Genomic DNA, 11,424 nt, shown 5'->3' with positions numbered 1-11,424 from the left:
GGGGAAGTCATGTCTCCTGAGAGGGGGCACGTGGGGCTTGGCAGACCTTGGACACGGAGTCCACAGCAAGTCCTGCAAACCCAGGGCCTGGGGGGGCCTGGGGCCCGAGAAATGGGGCCTGAGGACCTGTGGACTACATGGGGACAGCCGTATGCTGCTGGACATGGCTCAGGGGCATGGGTGGGCCACGGGGCCTCAGGAAGTCATATTTTTGTGCCAAGCCCCAGATTTGGTGTGGCAGTTTGAACACTGTCTCAGCAGAGCACACCTCTGAACAGGCTGCCACGCGAGAAATACCCCACTGACTGCCTGTCTCACCTTTGTCCTCAGGCCCCCACGTCCATCCATCTGTCTGTCGGGAACGTGGACTGAGAGTCGGCAGAGGAGACGGGTGAGTACAAGCACCCCCCACCCTGGGCACACGTGGAGGGCTCAGCTCTGTCTGCCCCCTTCAGCAAAACAGCTCTGATTGAACATGCCTCTGTTGCAAACCGCCTGTCCACACACTGGCCCTCCGCTTTCCCCCTCCCAGTCCTGCTGCCCGGGCCACCCCAGCGGCTTTGCTGGCCAGAGGCAGCAGGGCAGGACGATGTATCGCTCCCACCTGGGACATGCTCCCACTTCCCCCTCGGTGCGGTACCCTACCAGCAGAGAGAGATGCGGTGGGGTCCTTTTGAAATAAAGAGCAATGTTGCTGGGTGGGCCAGTTGGCTCGTAGTGTATCAGTCACTCAACTTTTGTATCTTTTAGCACTATCAAATGGGTTTCCTCCACTGGTATGTCGCTGTTCAACCACACAGGGGTGTTCTTGATTTGGGGGTCTGAGGGGAGGTCGGGGGAGGACTGTGCCGAGCCGGATGGCCCAGGCTGGAACAAGCAAGGCCTTCTGCAGGCGCCCTAGAAAGGAAGACTGCCCTGCAGGCTAGTTCAGGGCCTGAGCGGGGCCAGCCTGGCTCTGCCATTGCAGGTGTCTCTCCTGGATCCGCTGGCCCTCTGGAAAAGTGGGCGTGTACAGAAATGTTTGGAAACACAGCTCCAGTTGCTGGGGGGCTGCCTGTAAGTTCTGGGGCACAAGCCGATAATTTCCTGACAAAGACTTGGGTCCCTGCTCCTCTGGCCATGCTGGAGAAACTGCCCTTCTGGTGGGATGGGGGGCGGGAGGGGGGTATGTGCGTGGAGGTGGCATCACTCAAAGGCAGAATGAGCAGTTGCCACCAGGGCATCGGATACCAGTGAAGCCCCCACAACACCCCACCACCACCACCACCCCATCTGTGACGGTGGGCTGAATCACCTCTGTGGGTACCACGCAATCCTCAGGAGAGGTTCAGGGAGGGGCTGGGACGCATCCGTGGAAAACGCCATCTGTGGTTTATCGTTTGATCTCATACTCACAAAGCTGTTTTCGTCAACGCCCTAAAGACTCCCGTTGAGCTGCAGGGACGTGAGCATGCCATTGTAAGCCTGTCTGAGTGGATGGTTCTGTGGTTTTGATCGGACTCCATTAGTGCTGAGCAAACATCACCACTGGTCATTATTTTGGGTTGGTTTTTTGGGTTTTTTTCTCCCCTGGGTTAAGAGATCAGGGCCAATTTGCGTTTTGCGTTTTCAAGTTTCACGTAATGAACGTGTTAGCCCGAGTGCTGTCTGGTGATCGAGTAACCCACAGGCCCTCGTGGGGTGCTCTGAGAATTAGCTGCCGGATCGGCCCCAGCACACAGTGGTGTTCTGGGGATCTGAGACGCGGGACTGGGGAGTTTAGCACAACTGGGGCACTGGGCAGGTGGACTTGTGCATCCTCTCAAGCTGCAGCTCAGACTCTGCCTCCTCTCTGCTGGGAACAGATCTTCGCCTCCCATCTCTCCATCACTCCCAAAGCTGGTGACTAGCCAGTGGGGCCCGAGCAACGTGTGGCGAGTGGGCGCCCATCCGGTGACATTGTTGGAGGCTAAGTCACACACACACACACACACACACACACACACACACGACTATCCTAAGCTGTTGTTTGTGCGATGTTTCAGAGGAAACACCTTATTTTTTTGAAAAGCGTCCCATGGTTGGTTATGGGAGCAGGAGGAGGCCTTCTACTCCCGTGAGGAGTTTCAGACTCAGACACGCACAGGGGCTGTTCTGCCCTGCCCTCTAGGGTCGTGATGAGTCTCCCAGGTGGCCCGTGCTGCCTTCTGAAACCCGACTTCCGGTGTGTGGGGTAGATCCTGGCCCGGCCAGCCCTGCAATGGCCCTGCTGCCCCTTCCTTCTTCTCGGCATCTGCTCGGTGAGCCCGGCCTTGCTCTTCAGGCGCCGCTCAGACAGGGCGCCGCAGTCTCTGAGGCCAACAGTCAGTGCTCAGGCCATCCGCTCTAGGTCCTCAAAAGACGCCCGCTTTACAGACAAGGCCTGCTGCTCGCGGCGGCTTTGACACCCACTCCCGTGAAAGAACAGGCAGGTGCAAGTGTTGGATCGTCCAGTACCGGAGCCGCTGGCCTGGCCCTCCTCAGCCATGGGGGTCCAGGGACCAGCCTAGTCCCTCAGTAGCATGTCTGCATCTGCAGGGCTTGCTGCCCAGCCCTGACCAGTGGTCTTCCTGGGACACCTTTCTTGTGACCCTATGTCTTCTCTCATAGGCTCGGAGAGCTCCCGGCTAGGTGTGCCAGCAGCTTGTAGGGAGGAAGTAGCAGGACTGGCCGGAGCAGGGAGCACCTCACGCAGCCAGAGCCATGGGCCTGGGTGGGAGCAGCTGCGGCTTCTAGAGCAGCCACTTCTGTCTGCCTCCCCTGCTGGCAGCCTGGGTAGCATTTTGGGTAGCCCCATGCCCCATAGGCCCCTTCAACCCCTTGTCCTGGAGCCCTGGCTTGGGGGAAGCCCACTGCTCTGGTGGGAGCTTGCCAGACACCCTGTCAGGGACAGTGTGGGCTTCAGGCACCGTGGGCTCACAGAGGCTGGAAAGGAGCCACCTGCCAGGGACTTGTTGAAAAACAGAACAGAAGGGCTGCTGGTGTCTGGGCTGCAGGAACCAGTGAGACCCAAAAAGGAAATGGCTCAAGAGCCGGCGATTCTGTGACTGGCAGCCAGACTTGGCCATGCCAACGTGGTGCCGGGGTTCTGGGAAGGAAGGTTGTTGCTGACGAATGCCCATGGTGGGGCTGGGACAGAACTTCCCTGAAGGCCCTTGCTTCTTCCCTGATTCTCTGCCAGATGTTACAGAGGGTTTTGTACATGCCAGCTCCCAGCAAGGCACCCGGGGTGGGGTGGGGATGGGGATCAAGGAGGGTAGCATAGGGCCTCCATCTAGAAGTGCCCCAGGTGTCCTCAGGGCTGCTTGTTTATGTGACTGTGGTGCCTGAGTCCTGGGACAGGGTCCCCTTGGGGAGGAAGGACTAGCTGGGCTTCTGTGTGCTACGGAGGTGTTTTAGGGGAGAGGTCAGTTGAGTTGGATCTTGAGGAATGAGTAGGAGTTCTCTAGGGAGCAAAAGGCGGGCAGAAAGTAGTGTGGACAGACACCCTGTAGCAGCACATGGTGGCAGGCGTGGGCAGACGCTGCCTATCCAGGGGACAGGGAGGATTGTGGGGTCACAGCAAGGGTGACCTGATGTGCCGCCGCAGGGAGAGGTACGACGTGGTCGTGCTGCATTTAGAATGCTCGGGGCCTGCCATGGCGACAGGGGGGCCAGAGCCCAGGTGAGAGAGCTGCACCTGGAGGCAGGGGCTTCGACCAAAGCCCCAAGGGTAGGGAGGTGGAGAGCCGGGCAGCAGGGCTGTTCTCTGCGCTTTCATGAGCGGGCATGGTGGACGGTCAGCTGCGGCAGAAGAGAGGCTCCTGGGCTGACTTGAAAGTGGACAGGGTGGTGGCGGGGGCTCAGCGTGCAGAGGAGTCACCCAGCGAGAGAAGGGATAAGTGTGGGGGGGGGGGGGATGGAATATGAGCCGGAATCTGGAAGTGACTAGCGCAGGCAGGGCCCTCCACCCCTTTGCCGCAGGCTACCTGGTGAACAAACACATGGAGGCAGGGTCAACACCTGGGGGAGTGCCCACAAGCCCCTACTCCCAGCGTCTCCACGGGTGCCCAGTGAACGTGCAGTGCCAGCAGTCGGCCATGTCCTGCCGGGTCCTCTCGACATGGTGAACGGCTGTGGGTGTGAGCATGAGACATGGGAGGGACACGCAGGAGACTTGCCACGGAGCGAGTGTGTGGGCGGGCACACAGGCAGACGGGCTGACTTGAAGTTGGACCTTCAGGCTGGCTTTGTTCCTGGCTGGGGGCAGGAGACCCTGGCTAGGGTGGGGCTGTGAGAGACGCTGACTAGCTGAGCATGAACTTGACCCTCCTGTATCCCCTTCCCAGGGGTTAGGGAGTTGCTTAGCTTGGGAGGAAACCGGGGTTAGCAGGAAAAGGTTTCTCTAAGATGAGACGGTCCAGTGCTGGAGGCCTAGGCGTGGCCAGCTCCGTGTGGGTCCCCAGGTCAGGGTCCACTGGGCCCAAAGGAGCCCCTTCCAGAGGCGCAGCCAGTGTGTAACCACAGTGCCACCACGACTCCAAGAACCAGAGGTACAAACTCCAGTCTCCACAGCGCTCAGACCCTCAGAACTCTGTGAGGGAAGCCGGCAGTGTGGGGCGGTGGGAGCCGTGACCAGCTGCGAGGCGCGTGATGGTGCTGGAGATGAAGGAGTGCCGCCAGGGAGGGTAGGGGCCCAGGGCCTGCCAGCCTGCTGGGTTTTCAAGAGAAGCCAGAAGCCTAGATCTTTATGGGAAATCTCCTGAATCTGAAATGCTGCATCAGCCCATGAGAAGCTAAATAAACTCTACGGAGAGGTTGCCAAATGCCAGCCTCTGAGTTGGAGCCTAATAGTGGGGCGGATGCCCATAGAACGGACATCACAGTGAGGCCAGCACCTGGTACGCAGGTGGCCCCCAATCCATGCTCCTTCTACAGCTAAGTTAGAGGCCAGGGCTTGTCATCATTATCCAGTGTCACCACACAGGAAGGCCACAGTTGGGTGACCTTCAGGGGACAGAAATGTATTTTGTCAGAGTTCAGGATGCCGCAGGTCCAAGTGCAGGCCACGGCCCTGGGGGAGATGCTTCCTGATCTAGTTCCGCTCCTGCCAGCCACTCACAGTGCTTGGTGGGCCTTGAGTGTCATGGAGGGACCTGTGTTTGCTCCAAGCGCTGGCGGTCAAGCAGTGACATCATGTGGCGGCTCCGGAATGATGCGATCAGCCCTGATCGGTGTCTGGGAATTTGGGGCGGGGGTGGGGGGCTGACTGCCTTGCTCAGGTCACAGCCCTGACCCCATGGCAGGGGCATCTTCTTGGGGTGTGACTCACATGACACTGAATCTTACAAGAGATCAAAGGAGAACAGATAAGGAGACACCACTCTGTTTAGAACCCGCTCTGCTCTGACATGACGTAACTAACACAGCAAGAGAGACCTCCCACCACCATGGGGTCGGTGCAGCTCACAGCCACCCCGTGGGACAGAACAGAACTGCCCTGTGGGCTTCTTAGATGGTCCCTCGTTATGGGAGCAGAAAGCCCTGTCTTTCTTTCTCCTGGAGTGGCTAGTGGTGGTTTCAAACTGCCGACCTTGAAGCTAGCAGCCGGACTCGTAACCACTGTGCCACCAGGAGGGCTCCCATTCCCAAGTATGTTCCTACTGATTAGCACCGAGGTCCCATTTTGATATATTTGGAATGGGCACAATTCAGTCCAGTGCAGGGCTTGGTCTTAAGGTTTGGGGAGACTGTGAGGTTGGGGCAGGGGGGTGGAGTATTAGGTGTGTTACAACCATCACTCCACCTGCTGGGTGAAGGTGCGTCTGTGTGGGGGGCCTGGAGGCAGGCGGAGGCTCAGGGAGCTCAGAAGGCTTCCGGGTGGGAGACTGTGGTTAAAGGGTGCTGATGGGGAGAGGAGGGAAGGGGTTAAGAGGCGCGGGTGGGGGTGGGGGGTGGGAGCAAGGACGATGAGTTAGGCTGGGGCCATGCCAAGTGTAGATGCCTGTGAAACACCAGGTAAAGAAATGTTACCTGGTGAAGCTTGCAGCCGCTCTCAGGACAGGGAGGACTGGGGACACGGAAGTCCCCCACACCCAGATCTGCCTTCTCACAGGGTACCGAAGACGTGTTCTCTTTGTGGCTTCTCTGTGGTCAGCAAGTTGAGGGATGTCTTCCTTCTTGTTGTCTGTTTCTTTAGTGGAGAGTTTGTTTCTAGAAAGGCCGAGGTTTAGACGGAAGAATGTGGGCTGTTACCTAAAGACCCGTGACCTCTCCCCAAGCCCTGTCCCACATTGAGACAGCTGGGGGAGGGGAGAGGACAGAGCATGGGGTTATCGGGGCCCCCTGGTCAGCACCTCATGAAACCTCCCTCGGAGCACTCGAGCCTGAACTCTGGACTCTCACCTGCTCTGGGGAGAAGCCGAGGGTTTGCTCAGCAGATTGATGGATTCACAAGCCTCCTTAGGAGAGCGGGCTCTTAGCAGCATCATTTGCATTCCAACAATGAATGTACAAATTATAAATGACTCCTTATCTATTTTTAAAGCCGTTTTAAGGCTCCTCGCGCTGTCAAGGGTGTCACTGAACGTACCAAGGACAAGGCAGCAATTCTGCTCAAGAGCATCTGCTAGATGCTGGGGGGGCGGGTGGGGGTTGCTGAGCCTCTTGGAGGCACAGGCTCAGCCAGGCCTCATGGTGCCCCCAGGGCGGGCCAGTTGTGGGCTTGTTGAGACGCTGGCCCAACTCAACTTCGCCTGGGAGGGCCTGGTCAGGACTGGGCTCTAGGGCTGGCTACAAGCCCCATGTTCCAAGCTCCTCCCAGGAGCTCCTCCCTCGTCCAAGGTGCCCTCCTGGGCAGGGCAGGGATGGCCTGGGCTGCAGCTCGAATGGAGGGCTTGGGAAGAGGGCACCGATGAGAGAGAGAAGAAGCAACTGGAGACCGGGTGCTCCCGAGTGGACTCCAACTCCCAGTGGCCTGTAGGACAGAGTCAGACTGTCTCCAAGGGTTTCCAGGGCTATAATCCGACCAGGAGCAGTCTCCCTCGCCTTGCTCCCTCAAAGCGGCACTTGGTTTCAAACCAGCGACCTTTCCCTGAGCAGCTGAGCTGGTAACCACCGTCTGGCCAGAGATCCTTGAAGGGGATGCAGTGGCCTTAGAAATGGATAGGTGGGGAGGAGACGAGGTGGGGGTGGGGTGCTGGGGTGGCCACTCTCCCTCCCTGGTCCTCCGTTTTACCCATCTGCAAGCGGTAGTGTTTTAATCTGCTGAAAAGTTTTCATCTTCTCCCCAGCTTTAGGCTTTGTAGCCTACCCTCACCCTTCCCCTGGCCGCATCTATAAGCCATTTAGTCAACTCTAGTCTGCTCGCCGTGTCACTTGGCTGCATTGTTTACAATCTCTACAACTAAACTGTACGAGGCAGTTTCGCTGGGCCGTCCTGTCTCCAGTCACCTGTAGAAGCTAGCCATGGAGACAAGACAGGGACATCAAAAACCCTAACGCGACTGTGCTTTCTCTGGAGCGAACGCTCAGAGGCCTGCTGTCTCTATGTGGTCAGGCAGGCAGGGGGTCCAACATGCTGGTGGGGGGGGTCTGAGAGGCACAGTAGGTCTAAACAAAGCCTTCCTCCTCAAGATAACTGTGGTTGTTGCTGCTGCTGCTGCCCCCGGGGGTCAGCCCTGGCCCATGGCAACCACGTGCACAATGAGTACACAGCCGTCTGGTCCTGCATTGTCCCTGTGAGCATCAGACCGTGGTGAGCCTTCAGGCTGTCCTTGGACGATTTCAAAGGTAGACCGCCAGACCTTTCTGCCTGGTCCGCGTCTGTCCAGACGCCCAGCCAGCTCTGCACCCCAGCCTCTCCTAAGCTTGCACTGGCAGGAGCACACCGGAGCTGCATGGCCAGGAGTGGGCTGTCGGGCTCCTGCATGGAGGGGGGGGTACGTCTATGGCGCCACCAGGGAGACCAACCGCAGCCATCAAAGGTGCTGGGCCTGTGTCCCAGGCTGACGCCCAGCCTCCTCTGGTCACGTTCTGGGCCAGAGTCAGGACCAGAAGCCGTCTTGTAGCCTTTCTAGCATGGCTGCTGGAGTCTGGGGACGGCGCTGGCTGCCTGAGATGGGCATGGGTTTCCAGGACAGCCCCGGCCCCATCCGATGACCCAGTGGAAGAGACAGGGTGCTCCATAGCCTACCCTTGTGATCACAGGGGGGGGGGGGGGGGCTCCCACCCAGCACTCCCTCTGACCCCTCGGTTTCCACACTACACGGTGGGAGGAAAGGAGTAGGGAATCACATCTCCCAGGCCCCAAGTTGCCCCCATCCCACTGTCACCTTCAAGTGGGGGGGGGCAGCTGATAATCCCCGTAATCTCATATTAATGAGGTCTGTGCTGGAGAGCAGGCCTAGTTGGGGGTAAATGGAGGATATCAGCACGCTCTCCTGACTTCCTGGGTGCAAGCTGGAGGGAGGGGGCAGCTGGGGAGCTGGTTGCTGGAGGGGGTGGCACCACAGACCAGGGCCCGTGCTCCCCGTCACCTCCATGGGGGCTTTCCCTCATGCTTCACTGTGATGCTCTATTGCCCGGGGATGGCAGTCTATAGGTATGCACCTGCTCCTGAGTGCCCCCAACCCCCGGCCTCCGCCCAGCTCCCGTCAGCTTTCTGTTGCTTTCATGACGACCCCAGCCCCCGGTGAGCCCACAGGGGTGAAAGGAGACTTCCCTGAGGCTCTCTTGACGGACTTTCTTCCGGGCTGTCTTCTTGTGGGTTCAGTGCAGACCCGTTTTCATACGCATAGCGTCCCAGCTTGGTGACAGCAGCCCCCTCAGCGTGGCAACCCCGTCCCCGCTCCTCCCTGCCTTCACTCTGACCTTCGCCTTCAGGGAGATGCTGCCCTGCAGGCCTCAGGTGATGGAGTGTCGGTGCTTGTCCCCCTTACAGACTAGTCCACGTATGGCCAAGACTTCAGCCACAGGGGTGAGCTCTGTCCCAGACCCACAAGGTGACGGAAGGCCAGCGCCTGTTGGGCTGGAGCAGTCTGTCTGACCACAGAGCCTGGCCTCTGTACCCACATTCTTCGTCCCCCCCACCCCCCACCCCTGGTGCCAGATGCCCTGTCTGCCCCTGTTCTCGGGGATTGGCAGTGAGAGCTGGGAACCGTGTGGCTGTTCTGACCGAGGGGTCGTAGAAGGGGCCTGGGCTCGTCATTCCCACTTTCTCACCCCGGCTTGCTCTGAACGAGTGGAGACCCATCACTGCACTGTCCTGGCTGCCTGGGAATCTTAGGGCCCCGTCCCAGCTCGCCCTCCCACCTAGGAAGTGGAGCGCTGTTTGGAGGAAGGAGGTTATGCCAGGGGGCCTTGGGTTCCGCAGGGGTTCCAATGGCGGGTTTTTCTGAATGCAATCGCCTTGTCTTTCTGCTGAACCTCTTGAGTGGACCTGCACTTCCACCCGACTGTTAGCAGCCAAGCATGTAACGGTTCACACAGCTATTGGCCTGGTAGGGAAAGGCGGCGGGGCAGGTGATGCCCTCCTGGTGAGGGAGGAAGACAGAGCTCGGCCTGAGCTCCTGGCCTAGGCCTCTCTCTGTGCTGTCCCCCTCTCGCAAGGGCCCGAACTTCTTATGCCTCGCTCATCCTCGATGCCACAGCCCACCCCAGAGACTGGCCTGGCGGATGACCCTGTGACACCGATGTCCTCCTTGCGGTTGGCCTCAGACTCCGGCTCTATGCTCAGCCGTGTCCATACTGCATGTTCTGCGTGTGTCCTTGCGGAGATTTGGGCCTGGCCCTGGCGTCCTCGACCTAGGGATGTGGCCTCTTCCCAGACAGCCCGGTGCATTCGGTTGGCTCCACCTACAGAGCGTCTTACTAGATCCCCCCCAGGCAAGCCCACCTGCTGCAGGCAGGTAGAGGCAGGAAGACCTCTCTCCACTGGTATCCTGTGCCCTGGGGACCTCCTTTTGCAGTCCGGCCAGCTGTGCCCAGCTCGGGGAGCTTCCAGGGGCGCCAGCTTCATGCCTGGCACCCCCACCAGCAACTGCCCTCCAGTCCCGCCAGCTCACAGAGGCCCCACGGGCTTTCCGCAGGCTACCAGATTCTCCAAACTAACTCAAAATGTCGAGAAAATTTTGCATTGGAGCTCAAAGAAAGCATCTGGAATCCGACTGACACACGTGATTCTTGTAAACAAAAGCAGTCCGTGTTTCGGTCCCTCAGCATTCGTGGGCGTTGTTAGCATGTTGTTGAAACCTTTTGCGGCTGTGTTCCAAGCGTTTTGCTATAATTTTCTTCATTTTTGTGGCTTTTTGTACTATTTTTAGATAAAAAACATGGGTCCTAAGAAAGAGTTTTTTAAAAGAATCATCATGATAAGGAACTGGTTAACCGTGTTACGATATTGTTGATGATAATTTAATAAGCCCTTTTAGATAATGATGAAGGAAACAGCAACAGCAGACACCATTAGACAGAGGTTGGTTTGTTTTAGAGAAAGTCAGCCAGGTCCTGGTGAAAAAAGGCAAAGAAGGGGGGTAAAAAAACTCCTGAAAAGCTGCTACCAGTTGATTTTATGGAAGGGGATTCCCCTTCCAAACAGTGGCTCTCTCTCCTCTGTACCTCCTCCCCACATCCTGTCCACAGATCCAGATCCTCATCAGTCGCAAGGTATGGGCCATACTGTAGTTGTTTAAAACTTTTTAAATGTTGTGTTTCTTATTTAAATGATATTATTTCATTCTGAACTTATTTACTTTGAAATTTCTGTGTAATGTTTTATGTAAAAAGGCAAGGTGAGACGTCGGACAGAGCAAGATATGACAAAATAATAATTTATAAATTATCAAGGGCTCGTGAGGGAGGGGGAGCAGGGAGGGAGGGGGGAAAATGAGGAGCTGATGCCGGGGGCTTAAGTGGAGAGCAAATGTTTTGAGAATGATGAGGGCAATGAATATACACATGTGCTTTACACAATTGATGTCTGTATGGATTGTGATAAGAGTTGGACGAGCCCCTAATAAAATGATTTTTTTTTAAAGGCAAGGTTAGGGTAAAAACTTGGCGGTCAAGAACGGATTAATCCATTTTCAGTTATTTCTTATGGGAAAAGTGGATTCGGAACTCGACTTCATTGCATTCCGACGCTCCTTCTAGAACGGACTCGCGTCCAGGTCCAGGGTTCTACTGTCCTTCCAGGGAAACGGGCTGAGTAAAGCCACGGAGAACAACTGTCCCCTGACACATTTTCAGTCCCTTCAGCCAGTTCTGACCCAACAGCAGCTGGTTGGGGTTGGTTTTACGGACACGGGAGAAGCTCAGAACCCAGCCTGTGGCAGGCACAGGAAATGCTGCAGAGAGCTGAGGGGCTTGGGTCAGTGAGCTGCGGACTGTCCACAGGGCAGCAGTCAGGAGGAGCCAGGCCAGCACAGC

The 11,424-nt window shown here is 57.4% G+C and overlaps 1 protein-coding gene across 11 annotated transcripts in view; it reads left to right on the top strand.

Annotated features, from left to right (window-relative positions):
- The first annotated feature begins 325 nt into the window (after positions 1-325).
- The window catches only part of ATP2B2 (ATPase plasma membrane Ca2+ transporting 2), a 280,408-nt gene continuing 269,309 nt past the window's right edge, over positions 326-11,424 (top strand). For 10 of the 11 annotated variants that reach the window (XM_004702241.2, XM_004702240.2, XM_045289964.1 and 7 more), the window contains exon 1: positions 326-391. The gene's annotated coding sequence lies outside the window, so the exon portion shown is untranslated. The remainder of the gene's footprint in view (positions 392-11,424) is intronic. The other variant, XM_045289963.1, reaches the window with a different exon arrangement.

This window comes from Echinops telfairi, unplaced genomic scaffold (assembly GCF_000313985.2).
Source record: "Echinops telfairi isolate 266 unplaced genomic scaffold, ASM31398v2 ScPeMD7_31;HRSCAF=116, whole genome shotgun sequence".
Classification (NCBI taxonomy): domain Eukaryota; kingdom Metazoa; phylum Chordata; class Mammalia; order Afrosoricida; family Tenrecidae; genus Echinops; species Echinops telfairi.
Note: the sequence above shows the minus strand (reverse complement) of the source record. Positions and strands in the feature narration are given on the sequence as shown.